General features: G+C 44.5%; 1 protein-coding gene and 1 long non-coding RNA gene across 14 annotated transcripts in view; one reads left to right on the top strand and one right to left on the bottom strand.

Moving 5' to 3' along the window:
* Positions 1-13,666, top strand: part of BICD1 (BICD cargo adaptor 1) — a 267,972-nt gene that overhangs the window by 249,299 nt on the left and 5,007 nt on the right. The gene's annotated exons all lie outside the window — the stretch shown is intronic.
* LOC140902114 (uncharacterized) overlaps positions 1-13,666 on the bottom strand; it is a 38,059-nt gene that overhangs the window by 1,084 nt on the left and 23,309 nt on the right. For 2 of the 5 annotated variants that reach the window (XR_012156007.1, XR_012156009.1), the window contains exons 8-12: positions 10,803-10,887; positions 6,111-6,191; positions 2,502-2,646; positions 482-580; positions 323-365 (exon numbers count right to left, since the gene is read on the bottom strand). This is a non-coding gene — a long non-coding RNA (uncharacterized lncRNA). Of the gene's footprint in view, positions 1-322; positions 366-481; positions 581-2,501; positions 2,647-6,110; positions 6,192-6,614; positions 6,810-10,802; positions 10,924-13,666 lie in introns of all 5 variants that reach the window. The other 3 variants (XR_012156010.1, XR_012156008.1, XR_012156011.1) reach the window with 3 other exon arrangements.

Raw genomic sequence — 13,666 nt, forward strand, 5'->3', positions numbered from 1 at the left:
GCTGTGTTTCCAACTAAACCAAAGACAGGGTACATTGGATAGCTTGAAAATTTGCATGACAATCCATCTGAATTTCTAAGCCCAAAAGGCCTGGATAAGCAGCCAAATTTTTAGATGTTTACCAAATTGTTGGATTTCTTCTTCAAGTGCTGGTCCCTAAGTGTAATCCACTGTGGATATGCATGTGTTCCATGCAGTGGCGCCAGAATAGGGGGTGGCGGTGGAGGGAAGACACCAGGGCCCTCTCACTTTTTGAAATGACCTTGCTCTCCTCATGCCTCCAGTCAAGGAGAAACAGGACGGAGTGGGCTGACTGCCTTACCTGTTCCTTCCAGTGTTCAGGGCTCTCCATCAAAGTCTTTGTTCTGTAAATATTCAAGATTGCCATAATGCTTTTTGTATGTAGATATTTCTATAGTTAGTAGTTGTAAAAGTTTTTAAAGCTTTTAATAAAAATTTTATAGTTAGATAGATTCCCTACCTTGGGGAGCCACCCTCCTGGCTTCAAGAATTGTGTGTCCTGCCTCCAGGCCCGCCGACAGCCATTCCGGGCCCCAGGGCAGAACAGTCAATGGGCCCCCTAGAAAGAGATGGCTGAGGTTTGATTTGTGCAGGGTGGGCTGGAGCCGTTTCGGCGTTGCCACATGGGCGCAGAGCTGGACCACATGCGGCAGCTGGTGCACGCACGCACAAGCCGTGCCTGCATGGACGCGGTCTGCCTGACATTTGGGCGGTGCTGAGTCTGCGCTGCTGGGTGCACTCTTCTGGCACAGCCAGCATAGGCGCCGATTCCATGGGTGCTCTGAGGCTGGAGCACCTACGGGGAAAAAGTGGGGCTGAGCACCCACTGGCAGCCCCCCTTCCAGAATCTCCCCCTCCCCCCAGCACCTCCTGCCCGTCGGTGGGCCCCACTGATCAGTGCCTCCCCCTCCCTCCCAGCAACTACTGCGGATCAGCTGTTTCACGGCATCTGCAGGCGCTGGGGGGCAAGGGGGAGGAGGAAGGGCGCAGCGTGCTCGGGGGACGGGACGGAACTGGGCGGGGAAGGGGTGGGGTGGGAAGAGGCAGGGCAGGGGCGGAGTGAGGGTGGGAAGAAGCAGGGTAGGGGTGGGGCCGTGGGGGAAAGGGTGGCGTGGGGGCAGGCCTTGGGCGGAGCCAGGGGAGAGCATCCCCTGGCAGATTAGAAACTTGGTGCCTATGATGGCCAGGGCTTCCACATCCCCGCCCGTCAGCTCCACTGCCCCAGGCCCTTTTAAATCGCCCAGGCCCCTGGGCAATTGTCCCTTTTGTTCCCACCCACCCCACCCCCAATTCCTTCTTGGCGAATGATGACTATCTGCACTGCTTGTACTGTCCCAGGGTGGCACATGTTGCAGGTAGGTGTAATATCTGCTGCCCTTTCCCTAGCCATGCCCATGAGACACAGAAACTTCAGGTTAGAAAACACCTCATGAAGAAGGTCATGAGACCACAGCTGGACCCCGGTCGAGGGACCCCCCTGTACATTCACCTGCATCCATATGGAATGCACCTCCCACCACGAGGTCTGACTGCTACAGGGGAGTCTGTATCCACTATCAGGGTCTCATCAGGAAGGCAGAGAACACTCACACAAACATAAAAGTAGGTCCCTTTCTAAGTCAGTTATAAAATCATCTGACACAATTGTGCGTAAGTCAAGCAAACCTACTCTAAGGATTTAGGATGTTCTAAGTCTCAGGGCCAGGACTCTAAAGCCCATAAAGCCAGGGCTTCTTTGATACTGGACTTGTTCTGGCAACACCCATTCCACCAGTACCATCCAAGTCAAAATCTCAGGAACCATCTGTTTCGGTGCGATCGGAAATACCTCCACTGGTGATGGTAGCAATACAAAGGCCAGGTCTGCACTCAGAAGTTAAGTTGTACCTAACTATGTCATTCAGGGATGTGAAAATTCCACACTCCTGAGTGACATAGTTAAGATGGCCTAATCCCCAGTGCAGACAGCACTAGGTCAAGAGAAGAATTCTTCTGTTGACCCAGCTACCGCCTCTTGGACAGGTGGATTACCTGTGTGGATGGGAGAACACCTCCCATCACTGTAGTGCGTGTCTACGCTGCAGTGCTGCAGCTGTACCATTGTAGTGTTTCAAGTGTAGACAAGCACAAAGTCTGCCTCTTCTGACCTCTTTGGTATGAGTGCATCGGACTCCTAGTACTCCAAAAAGGTCAGAGACCTATATCACACTGGAGAATATCTTTGCTCTTCCCCATCATCAGGACTTTCCCTAATGAGGAAGATTGTGACTCCACCAGGGGTTGTTACCATGGACAGAAGTCTATCCCCTCTTCCAGCTATGCTTTTTCTCTACCAGAACCATCAGTGGATACGGACTCTTTCTTCTCCTCCTTAGGGGAATCTGAGTCATCAGAACAGCCACTATCTCCTCCTCTGAGAGCTATTAGTCCAGACAGGAGATCCAGAGCTTCCTGGTACCAACCTTCACCTTGACACTCACCTTGGGATCACTGGTACCGCATGCCTTGGCGACCTCCACAACCTCCTCCAGACCCAGCATACTCGGCAACATGGGACCCTTGCAATCTGCCAGGGATTCTGTTCACCATTCCCCTCTGAGAGAACAGTCAGCGTTTCCCCCAACCCTAATGAAGACAAGGACTATAAACCAGTTCTGTCGGTTCTACCAGTACCGACAAGATTCTCTTCTTTGTCGCCCAACAAAGCAACCACCCCAGAATCTCCGTCCCCTCTGGATGACCATAAACATTTTCAGTCATTATTGTGCAGGGTGGCAGAAGCATTCCAGACCTCCCTAGAAGAGGTCCAGGATCCCCAACACAAGTTCCCAGATATTCTGCAAACCACTGGATCCAGCCAAATAGTCCAGTCAATAAAGCTATTCTGGAACCTGCCAGAGGAGTCAGGCATACACCAGCCACCCCAATGAAGGCATACACCAGCTTCTACCCCATACACCAGCTCCTACCCCAATGAAGGCGGAGAAACATCAAGGGAGCAGAATTCCTTTTTACTCACCCTGCACCAAACTCTGTGGTTGTCCAGGCTGCCACTGAGAGATCTAGACAACAATTGGGGGTTGGACTAGATGACCTTCTGGGGTCCCTTCCAACCCTGATATTCTATGATTCTATGAAAACATTAAATCTGCAGCTCCTGAGAAGGAGGCTAATCATCTAGACTTGTTGGGAAGAAAGGTATTCACATTTACTAGCCTTCAGTTCTGCACAGTGAACTATCAGCCACTGTTGGGTAAGTACAACTATCTCAACTATTCAACATTCACAGCCTTTGTAGACAAACTACCACAAGACAGAGCTCACTTCCAGGCTTGTATTGATGAGGGCAAGCTGGTGGCCAGAACTGCACTTCAATCAGTAACTGATACAACTGACACATCACCTAGGTCAATGGCAATGGCCACTGTAATGTGCCATGAGTCATGGTTACCCACCTTGTGATTTCCCAGGGAGGTCCAAAACACTATAGAGGACCTGCCCTTTGATGAAGCCCACCTTTTAAATGAAAAGAGAGATGAGTTCTTACAAACTTTAAAGGACTTTAAAGGCCACCCTCCGCTCCCTGGGAATATATATACCTGCCCCAAAAAGGAATTATCACAAGCAACCTCACAGACCTAGACTGGCATCTTAAAAGTTTTATCATGAGTGATCTTACGACCTTCCTCGTAAGAAGCAGAGAGTACAGAAGTCTCATTTCCCTGCACCCTCCACATATGCAGCACCCTCTCAACCCCACTCTCCAGCAAAAAGATATATTTGAGTTCAAGAGCTGCAAGCCCTTAACAATACCACCACTACACAATTAGGGGTCATTTAACACTCTCTTTCCACAACATTGTTTTCATTGATGGGCCATCACTTGAATACTTCATTCACAATGTGCTGGCTACACTGGATGTAAACTGCCTTGTGGGTGTTACCACAGGAGCAAACACATGTGAAATATAGGCACATAGTCAATATTCATAACTTCAGATACAAAAATGATGCATGCATACAAATAGGATAATCACATTTGGCAAATCATAACTTTTCCATTGACACCTTACATGGCATACTTTGTATAAGATTTGTTGCAATTATACAACAGGGGTAGCAACAATGATCTACATGATCACATTTTAATCAGATGTCACACATGGATATTCACCCTGCATGCAGATGTTTTCTCAGATTCATGGTGAGCCCCATCCACCTCCAGTACAGCGTTCTCCCATTTGGCGTTGCTACAGCCCCCAGAATTTTTATCAAGATCTTCCTGGTAATAGCAGCTTATTTCAGATGGAATGACTTCATAGTCTTCTCCTATCTTGATGATTGGCTTCTCATTGCTGAGACATATCAGGAGGCCCACAAGTTGACCTCAATGCTTATTTTCTTCCCTAAGAGTCGGAGTCAACTTGGAAAAGTCTGTTCTCACTCTGACACAGACTACAGACTTCATAAGGGCCACCCTCAATTCAGCAAAGGGAGAGCTTATCTGCCAAAGGGCAGGTTTCACACCATAAGCAACCTGATAGATCGGGCCGTATGCAACTCTTGAGCTTCAGTCAGAACTTTCCTTTCCTTTCTCATAAGGAACATGGCTTCATGCACTTACGTTACCCCATTCACCAGAGTCTGCTTACATTGCCTTCAGGCATGGCTCCACCAACCAAATACAACATGAACACCATGGTAACAATTTCTGCTAGAGTAACAGCTTCTCTAATGTGGTGGAAGGATCTTCATCAGGAGTGTATGGGGGTCCTCTTCCTACCATCCTACCAGACAAGATGATCATTAAAGACTCTCTCTCTCAGACTGGGAAGCCCATGTGGAGAGCTATACGGTTCAGGGCACTTGGTTGCCCCAAAAGGCCAGGATGCACATCAACCTTCTGGAACTCTGGGCAGATTGAGATGCTTTCAAAGTCTTTTTGCAATTCATAAGGTCCTACCATGTCCCCACAATGTCAGACAATATGACAGGGAGGGGGTGAGATCAATCCCTCTGCGTAGAATCAGTCACCCTATGAAATTGGTATCAAGAATCCAATCACAATATCATTTCTCCATCAATCAGGAGTGGGAATTCAGTAGTAAACAACATTTCTGCTCAGTGGGGGACTCCCAACTGGGATCTGTTCACCTCCCAAATGAACAGGAAATGCAACACATATTGTTCCAGAGGTGCTGTAAGATTACACTCTCAGGGTAATGCTCTCCTTCTTTCCTGGTCGGGTCATCTGAGCTATGCCTTTCCTCCTTTACTGTTCCTACCTTGAGTCTTGCAGAAAATCTGTCAAGACCGGGCATGAGTCATCCTCATTATCCCCAACTGCCCCAGGCAGTTTTGGTTTCTGAACCTCATGTGGCTGTCATCCTGCCCTCTAATCAGCATCCAGTTGTTTCCTGTTCTCTTCACCCTGGAGAGGGGCAGGATCAAGTATCCCAATCCTGAGATGCTTCATCTCATGGCTTAGTTTTTGGATGGGCATCAACACTAGAACTTTCCCGTTCAGAAGCCATACAAACCATTCTTAAAACAGCAGAAAGAGCTCCACTAGGAAATCCTATTCAGCCAAGTGGAGGCGTTTCTCTATCTGGGTGCATCAAATGTGCGTATCTCCCAAGTCAGCAGATGTTCCATTCGTTTTGGACTGTCTTCTTTCTGTCAAAATGGCTGGCTTTTCCCTCCGCTCTATACAAGTCTATCTGGCAGCAATCATTGTGCGCCATCCACTAGCAGATGGTTATTCAATTTTCACTCCGATTCTTAAAGGACCTAATTAGACCTTTCCACCAGTAAGGAAGCCTTCCCCTCATTGGGACTTGAACCTTATGCTGTCAGCTCCCACTAAGCACACCTTCAAGCTGTTAGGTGAGACATGGAAATGCAGCTATCTATGAAAGTTGCATTCCTTGTGGCCATCATCTCAGCCAGTAGGGTAGGTGAGTTGAGAATCCTAATGGCAGATCCACCATATACTTTATTCTATAAAGACAAAATCTGTTTATGGCTACATCTGAAATTCCTTCCCAAGGTTGGTGTGGAGTTTCACATAAACAAACCAATCAACTTACCTGTTTTTTCTAAAACTGCATGCATCTGTGGAGGAGAGGAGCCTTCATTCCCTTGACATATGACGTGCTCTCACCTTCTACCTACAAAGGACAAAATTGATTAGAAAATCACCCAGACTGTTTATTGCTATACCAGAAAGAGTCCAACATCACACTATCTCCTTTCAGAGGATCTCAGGTTGTATCTTATTCTGCTAGCAGTTGTCTCACCTTCCTCCCCCATAGTGGGTGAGGACTCATTCTACAAGACCACAAGCGACGTCTGTAGCATCACTTCAAGAAGTGCCTCTGGTTGAGGCAGTTATGTGGACTTCCATCCATACATTCACAAGACATTATGGTCTCCACAGGGCTTCACCACTTACACATCCTTTGGGACAATGGTCCTTCAAAGAGCTCTGATGCCTGCATCCATGCACCCTCCTCTTTCTTGACTACTGCTTGTCAGTCACCCACCGTGGAATATACATTGGGACCAGAACTCAAAGGAGAAGAAGAAGTTACCTACCTTATAGTAACTGGACATTCATCAAGATGCGCTGTCCCTTTCTATAGTCCACTACCCATCCTCTTTCCCCTCTACTTCAGACCATACTTGGATTCGCAGTAGAAAAAGAACTGAAGAGACAGTTGGCCTGCTCCGCCCTTTATCTCTTCAGTGGGAGGCATGTGGAGACTCAGGATGCGTGTGCGGGCCAGCTAGGGTGACCAGATAGCGAGTGTGAAAAATTGGGACACTTTCTTTTTCGCAGGAGCGGGGGGGGGGGGGGGGGGAGGGAGGGGATAGGTGATATAGTTGCATATATAAGACAAAGCCCCTAATATCGGGACGGTCCTGATAATATCAGGAGGTCTGATCATCCTAGGGCCAGCAGACACTGCTTTTAAAATTCTCTGACTCCAGGCACATGCAGCACATGCGTCTCCACGGTGGAACACAGATAGAGGCCACACGTTGGACGAATCTCCAGTTATTATAAGGTAAATAACCTCCTCTTGCCCCATCATCACCTGTAACCACTTATCTGCATTACTGTAGAGAGTATATTACCATATAATTACCCTGAGATTGTATGTTATGATATTTACTTTGGGCCATATTCAGGCTTCCATCTAATTCATTGGGAGCTCTGTGTGTATATATGAAGCCAAAAATGTAACCCCTGGTCATCTGTCGTAAATTTACAAGTGATTAAAGTAAAAGGAAGTGAGTTGATTATTTTTACATGAAATAAAGTATTTCTAAAACCTGACATGTTATCTGTACAAAACCATAGTTTTCATGAAATAACATTGGGCATCTATGGTTTGTAAATATACTCCACTGCTGATTCATTTTAGGCATGACTTAATGTTAATTAGATAACATTGTATGGTATATTATCTATTTAGGAAAGAGAAAATACTAGTTAAGAAGGCTTTGCATAGTACTTTCCAACTGGCATTAGAAATACATGATTAGCTTTTTCAATCATAGTTGAAATCCACTTAAAAATATACAGTAATTCTAGCTCAAACAAATGGCAATCATCATCCATAAACTATATAATAATAACCATTAAACAGAATTTAATAAAAACATGCATTAAAACTATGTTGTAAAAGCAGCACACATCACAGGTGTAGAGATACACATGTCCAGTTGTAGTAATTTGCAGGTTTATTCCCAATTCTGTGTCAAAAACTCCACATTTCTCCCTCCTTTGTATTGTTTTGTTTTATTATTAGTAATTTACTGTCATCTCATACTGCCTGCACTACTCAACATAGCTGACACTTGAACTCAAGAATACATTGCCACATTGATTTCATTCCTATGTACCATCATTAGAAACACACAGGTTGCAGTGTGTGCTTTAATGATTGTATCCTATAGATGATCTAACGCTTATCTGTGTACAGCTCTATTAATCTGAATTGCTCAACTATATTTTTTATTCTGAACAGAGATAGTGACAATGTCAGAGTCAATACAAGGATCAGATCAATATTCCCTACAAGACTCTGACGAGGATTGCAAATTATTAGTATTGTGTGCATTTTTGCTACAAAAACCATTCAATTGCCCATGCTGATAAATTTGTAATTTTATTTTCTTCTAATGCCTCTAATCATAGAAGATTAGGGTTGGAAGAGACCTCAGGAGGTCATCTAGTCCAACCCCCTGCTCAAAGCAGGACCAACCCCCAACTAAATCATCCCAGCCAGGGCTTTGTCAAGCCAGGCCTTAAAAACCTCTAAGGATGGAGATTCCACCACCTCCCTAGGTAACGCATTCCAGTGTTTCACCACCCTCCTAGTGAGATAGTTTTTCCTAATATCCAACCTAAACCTCCCCCACTGCAACTTGAGACCATTACTCCTTGTTCTGTCATCTTCTACCACTGAGACCAGCCTAGCTCCATCCTCTTTGGAACCCCCCTTTAGGTCGTTGAAGGCTGCTATCAAATCCCCCCTCACTCTTCTCTTCTGCTGACTAAATAAGACCAGTTCCCTCAGCTTCTCCTCATAAGTCATGTGCCCCAGCCCCTTGATCATTTTCATTGCCCTCTGCTGGACTCTCTCCAATTTGTCCACATCCTTTCTGTAGTGGGGGGGCCCAAAACTGGACACAATACTCCAGATGTGGACTCACCAGTGCTGAATAGAGGGGAATAATCACTTCCCTCGATCTGCTGGCAATGATCCTACTAATGCAGCCAAATATGCCATTAGCCATCCTGGCAACAAGGGCACACTGTTGGCTCATGTCCAGCTTCTCATCCACTGTAATCCCCAGTTTTCTGCAGAACTGCCGCTTAGCCAGTTGGTCCCCAGCCTGTAGCAGTGCATGGGATACTTCCATCCTAAGTGCAGGACTCTGCACTTGTCCTTGTTGAACCTCATCGGATTTCTTTTGGCCCAATCCTCCAATTTGTCTATGTCACTCTGGACTCTATCCCTACCCTCCAGCGTATCTACCTCTCCCCCCCGTTTAGTGTCATCCATGAACTTGCTGAGGGTGCAATCCATACTGTCATCCAGATCATTAATGAAGATCTTGAACAAAACCAGCCCCAGGACAGACCCCTGGGGCATACCACTTGATACCGGCTGCCAATTAGACATGGAGCCATTGATCACTACCTATTGAGCCCGACGATCTAGCCAGCTTTCTATCCACCGTATAGTCCATTCATCCAATCCATACTTTTTAACCTGCTGGCAAGAATACTGTGGGAGACCATATCGAAAACTTTGCTAAAGTCAAGATATATCACGTCCACCATTTCCCCCCTATCCACAGAGCCAGTTATCTCATCATTATTTATTATTAATTAATATTATTAGTCATTAAGAGGTTGGTGAGACAGAATTGTTTCATATTTCTTTATGCATAAAAATGTTTTTATATACTAAGATGATCTCCAACTTAGCAGTACCATGAATAGAAAAATGAACACATGCTTAATGTCCTGAGTACTGGGATATTTTTGTATTACAATAACTGCAACCATGTCCTCCTCCTAATATGTATCACCTAATGTTATTTGTTTTAAAGGTAGGAAGGTAGCTTTGAAAGGCAACACATTTGGACAGATCTCTTTATAAACAAGAAAAAATTGCATGAGTCTTTCCGTTCCACTCTACCATTTTTATCAACCAATCACAGGAATCATAGAAAAAATGGGACCTTTCTAGGATTGTGGGGCCACCTCGTAGTAAATCCTTATCACCTGCTACTTTAAGGTTGAATTTCACTCCTTCACTGAGGGGGAAAACAAGATCTGTGCCTGAGCTAAATCCCACTTAAGCCCTATTTTGAAGACTTAAGAGGAGCAAAGGTCTTGTGCTGCTCTCAGTAAATGGATGAATTTCACCCTAAATGTCACCCTTTTCTGTGTCTCCTTCCCCACCCCTCCCTTTATTGGGGATGACCAGAATAGGCAAAGAGCTAATTCAGATCCCTCCCCTAATGTCAGCTCTATATTTACATGTTGTTGCATCTCACTAACAGCAATACAGAGGAAAGCACCATCATTGAATTTTTTAATGTAAAACAAATCCAGCTAGGAAAATATTTGGGCCAAAATATACGAGCCCAGGTTCCTAAAGTTAAGTTTCTAACTCCATATGTTATGAGGCTTGATCTTACAAGGTGCTGAGCATTCTGGCACTGACCCAGCTAGTGGGTCTACTCATGTGCTTAAGTGTTTGGCTGGATCAGTGCTCGGCCCATTGCAGGATAGAGCCCCAAAAGAGAAGTGGATTGATTTCAAAAGTGCTGAACCCTGCTTCCCCTGGTGAGTCCCTGCTAAAGAACCTCATTCTTTGAGGTGCTGGACACCTTCAACAATGACTGAAGCCAGTGGGGATTGAAGGTACCCAGCACCTTGCAGGTTTCATTCCATAATCATGCGTCTTCTATTTAAAGGCCTAAACGTGGAATTAAGAGCTTAACTTTCGGCATGCTAGATAGGGATTTTCAGAAGAGTCTAAAGGGGAGTTAGGTGCCCAATTGAATTCCAGTGGGAGGGAGGCACAAAATCTCTTAGACTCCCCAAATTTGAAAACTATGGCCTGCCATAATAAAATCACAGTGGTGATGATGTACCACATTCTTTTTGGCCTTTGAACAAATGGAAGTTCTTTTTTCCCCTTAATTAAATCCTGTATGTGCATATTTACGCATTTTCAACATGCTATAAATACCTTTGGCATTTCCAATTGATCCATTCCCAACAGCAGACTAATTGCAGTCCCTCAGCCAATATCTGCAATGCGCCAAAATTCTGTACTGGAGGGATAATATATACGTGAGACAGTGCAGTTTCTAAAGGAAGAAAAATAGAAAAGCCCTGGAAGAACAAGTACAAGGGCAATTGTGCTTAACTTTGCTTGCCAGACAGACTATAATACATACTGAGTCAAAAAAAGAAAGACATTTCCCAGACAGACTGAAAAACTGCAGGTGTTTATGGGTTGATTTTATTCACATACTGTATCTGAAGCTTGATGTGCCTGATGCTTCACTTGAAAAATTAAGGACTGTAACTCAAGCAGGCCTCAGATGTAAAAGCTTTCTGGCAGTGCAATTCACCCCTGCAAAGACAGCCTGGCCAAATGAGATGCTGTAAGGGGTGAAGTTTACCCTGGGTGAATATTGTTTCTAGACTAGTATTTAAAACAACAGGCAATGAAACCTGTCTTAAGCGACAAACCAAAGTTGGTTAGAAAGCAAACAAAGCATTACTGGAAATCTTGGGAATGTTTTAAAGTGGTTACTAGCATTAAAGCAGCAGTTCTTAAATTGTGGGTTGGGACCCCAAAGTGGGTCGCAACCCCATTTTAAAAAGGTCACCAGGACTGGCTTAGACTTGCTGGGGCCCAGGGGCTGAAGCCAAAGCTTGAACCCCACTGTCTGGGGCCAAAGCGGAAGCATGGGTCCAGAGCCAAAGTCCAAGGGCTTCAGCCCTGGGTGGCAGGGCTCAGGTTACAGGGCCCCTGCCTGGGGCTGAATCCCTTGGGCTTTGGCACCTCCAACCAAGGTGGTGGGGCTCGGGCAGGCTCAAGATTCGGTCCCCCTCCTGGGTTCGTGTAGTAATTTTTGTTGTCAGAAGGGGGTCGCGGTGCAATGAAGTTTGAGAACCCTTGCATTAGAGGGTACTTATCAGTGATGCTGCCCCTAAAGGCAGGTTTCAGCGGGTTTAAACAAATGCTTTGGTTGGTACATTGTATTCAAAGGGGATGAAACCTTGCTTCTGAACTGGCACCTTCAGTTTAGTATGGGTCATCATATGAACATATAAAATCCCTAGTGTGCAAATCAAATGGCACTTGTGAATTGCTGTTTAAATTTGATCCCACCATTTTGCTCATGCATTCATTTCCCCTCACAACATTCCTCATCTAAGCATGCAAACAGAAGTTGTGTGTCACAGTTCAGGGCAACTGCACTTGTCTTCCCCTCTATGGTCCACCAGGGGCACCCACTCTCAGGTTTCCATGTCCGCAGCCATTACCTGTTTGGTAGAGTCAGAATGCCTAAGCAGGCCTGTTTTGCTTTTCCCCTCAGAGACTATAAACAGCGTAATTACCCACAGTTATAAGCAGGGATCCTAGTTTTCCACAATAAAAAAAACCAAAATTCTCCAATTAAAAAAACATTAAAATCTGTGTTTTTCCATGATGAAAATGAAATGCTGAATTTTTGTTTTCCTAGCCACAATATAGATAGGTATCAGCTGAACACAATGTTTTATTGATAGATTTACAATTTTTAAGCAAGTTTGAAGCCTATGAGTGCCATCAATCATTATAATAAAATAAAATTAATAGAATTGCAATTTGTAATCTACAACCTTGCTGCATACAAGTACAGAACAGCACATTACCATCAATGTGAAATTTGTCCTTGCCAAACTCAGTGACACGGTCTTTAGGAGTGATTTTTAAAGTTTTCAGCATCTTTTTCTAACTTTAATTACTCACATCTAGAGGCTGAAGTGAAATTTGAGATGCATTAAAACACAAACCCCTATCCGTCGTTGAGTAACCACTATATTCCAGAAGCAGTTTATTGGAATATGTTTAGCTATGTAAATTTAAAGCTCATTGAAAAATCAACCACAAGAGGGGGAGATTGCACACACTGAATAAGTGACACTGGTACTTTCAGTAAAAGCTAGTTAATAGTTAATATATGTTTTTTATTTTTTCACAAAATGTAAAAATTAAAGAGTCCCTGTAAAACCACAAATTCTGTGTTTTTCTGCAGCAAACAGATTTTTAGGATACCTACTTATAAAGTACCACACAGCTTTTTCTAAGCAAGCACATTTTTTCTTAAGGTAAAAGCTTTACAGAAAAAACATATTAAAGCAATAAATGAATTTACACACATGCTACTAAGTTTACCAGAGATCACCCCAACTCAAAAAGGGCTCTGGTAGGAGTCAGTTCTTCAAACCAACAGGGGGTTTTCTCTGGTTACAAGTTCATAACCGCATTGGCTCAGAACAAGCACTCTTTCATACAGTTTGGGTCTTCAGTGTGCAGAAACTGTGAATAGATAATCAGCCAGAGAATGGGTCCCCTCCCCATGGCGAAGCTTCCGAAGGTTGGGTCTTTGCATAACGGAAGGTGGTAATTTGCATTCACCTCCACCCAGGTATTTCCTAGGAACCCCACTTAACTTTGTGGCTAGATGGACCATTAGTCTGACCCACTACGGCCGTTCTTATGTTTGTCTGGCATATTGTTTAATATAGTGATAACACTTCCCAAGGTTTATACTGGCCATGTCTCTCCACTAGAGAAGTCATGTACAACCCCACAATCATATATAAACTTTGCATTTTTAATACAATGGGCACCAAAGATACTTAAACTTAATTCAATAAGATGCAATTTAATTCAATAAGGTTTATCCAGGATATTACTAGAAACTGCTATCTCTGTGCCAGTGTGGTGCTAATTGGACAGCAGGACATCTTCAGCATCTGATTTCCTTGTGCAAGGGCCATTTTGTATGTGCACATTAGGGATGTTACATATGCAGATCACTGCCTGAATTA

This window comes from Lepidochelys kempii, chromosome 1 (genome assembly GCF_965140265.1).
Source record: "Lepidochelys kempii isolate rLepKem1 chromosome 1, rLepKem1.hap2, whole genome shotgun sequence".
NCBI classification, from domain to species: Eukaryota; Metazoa; Chordata; order Testudines; family Cheloniidae; genus Lepidochelys; species Lepidochelys kempii.